At 42.1% G+C, this 1,598-nt stretch overlaps 1 pseudogene; it reads left to right on the forward strand.

The window, feature by feature from the left end:
* On the forward strand, positions 1 to 90 carry LOC111724061 (annotated as a pseudogene).
* Positions 91 to 1,598: the final 1,508 nt, after the last annotated feature.

Below are 1,598 nucleotides of genomic sequence, written 5' to 3' on the forward strand. Positions count from 1 at the left end.
ATCGCTTCTCGGCCTTTTGGCTAAGATCAAGTGTAGTATCTGTTCTTATCAGTTTTAAAAAAATAATAATAACAATAAAAAGAAGTCTATGGTTCATAGTAGCATTAGTCATAATAGCCAAACAATAGAAACAACCTAAAGTCCATCAGCTAATGAATGGATAAATAAAATGTACAATGGACGGTAACTTAGCAATAAAAAGGAATGAAGTGCCGAGACGTGGGGCAACACGGAGGAACCCCAACAACATCAGGCTAAGTGAAAGAAGCAGGTCACTTAGCCGGGTGTTGTGGGAGGCACCTCTAGTCCCAGCTACTTGGGAGACTGAGGCAAGAGAATTGCTTAAGCCCAAGAGTTGGAAGTTGTGAGCTGTGACACCACGGCACTCTTACTGAGGGCAACAAAGTGAGACTCTGTCTCAAAAAAAAAAAAAAAAAAGAAAGAAAAGAAGAAAAGAAGCAGGTCACCAACAAAAAAACTATATTGTATGATTTTATTTATATGAGATGTCCAGAATAGGCAAATCTATAGAGACAGAAAATATGTTATATAAGTGGTTGCCTAGGGCTGGGTGAAAGAACTGAGGCGTGACTACTAATGGGTGTGGAGTTTCTTTTTGGGGTGATGGAATTATTCTAAACTTAGGCTGTGATGGTTGCAGAACTCTGTGAATACTAAAAGCCACTGAATTGTGCACTTTAAATGGGTGAATTTTATGGTATGTGAATTATATCTCAATAAAGATGTTAAAAAAGAACCTTACAAAGTGTATTTTCATTTCCTCTCTCCCCGACTTTAATTTTTTTTTTTTTGAAACAGAGTCTCACTCTGTCATCCTGGGTAGAGAGCCATGGTGTCAACATAGCTCACAGCAACCTGAAACTCTTGGGCTCAAGCCATCCCCTTGCCTCAGTCTCCCAAGGAGCTAGGACTATGGGCACCCACCACAATGTAGGTCTTGCTCTTGCTCAGGCAGGTCTCCAACTCCTGAGCTCAAGCAATCCACCCAACTTGGACTCCCAGAGTGCCAGGATTACAAGCGTGAGCCACTGTGCCCCAGCCCTGGATATTTTTTGTTGTCATTGTTATCCAATTCAGTTTTATTTTATTTATTTGTTTGAGACAGGTTCTTACTCTGTCATTCAAGCTGAAGTGCAGTGGCCAAATCTTGCCTCACTGCAAACTTGAACTCCTGGGCTCAAGTGATCTTCCTACCTCAGCCTCCCAAGTAGCTCTGAATTATTATTATTATTTTTAGATAGACTCTTATTTTGTTGCCCTGGGTAGAGTAACGTGACATCACAGCTCACAGCAACCCCAGTCTCTTAGGCTTAAGCAATCCTCTTGCCTCGGTCTCCCATTTAGCTGGGACTACAGGTGGCTGACATCATGTGAGGCTAGTTTTTCTATTTTTAGTAGAGACGGGGTCTCACTTTTGCTCAGGGTGGTCTTGAACTTCTGAGCTCAAGCAATCCACCCACCTCGGCCTCCCAGACTGCTAGGATTACTGGTGTGAGCCACCACACCTGGGTCACTTTGAGTGTTTTTGTTAGACATTTTACTCTAGTTGGCATTTCCATGCTTTTTAATGGGATTGA

The sequence above is a fragment of the Otolemur garnettii genome, unplaced genomic scaffold (genome assembly GCF_000181295.1).
Source record: "Otolemur garnettii isolate 467f Iridium unplaced genomic scaffold, OtoGar3 scaffold00018, whole genome shotgun sequence".
NCBI classification, from domain to species: Eukaryota; Metazoa; Chordata; class Mammalia; order Primates; family Galagidae; genus Otolemur; species Otolemur garnettii.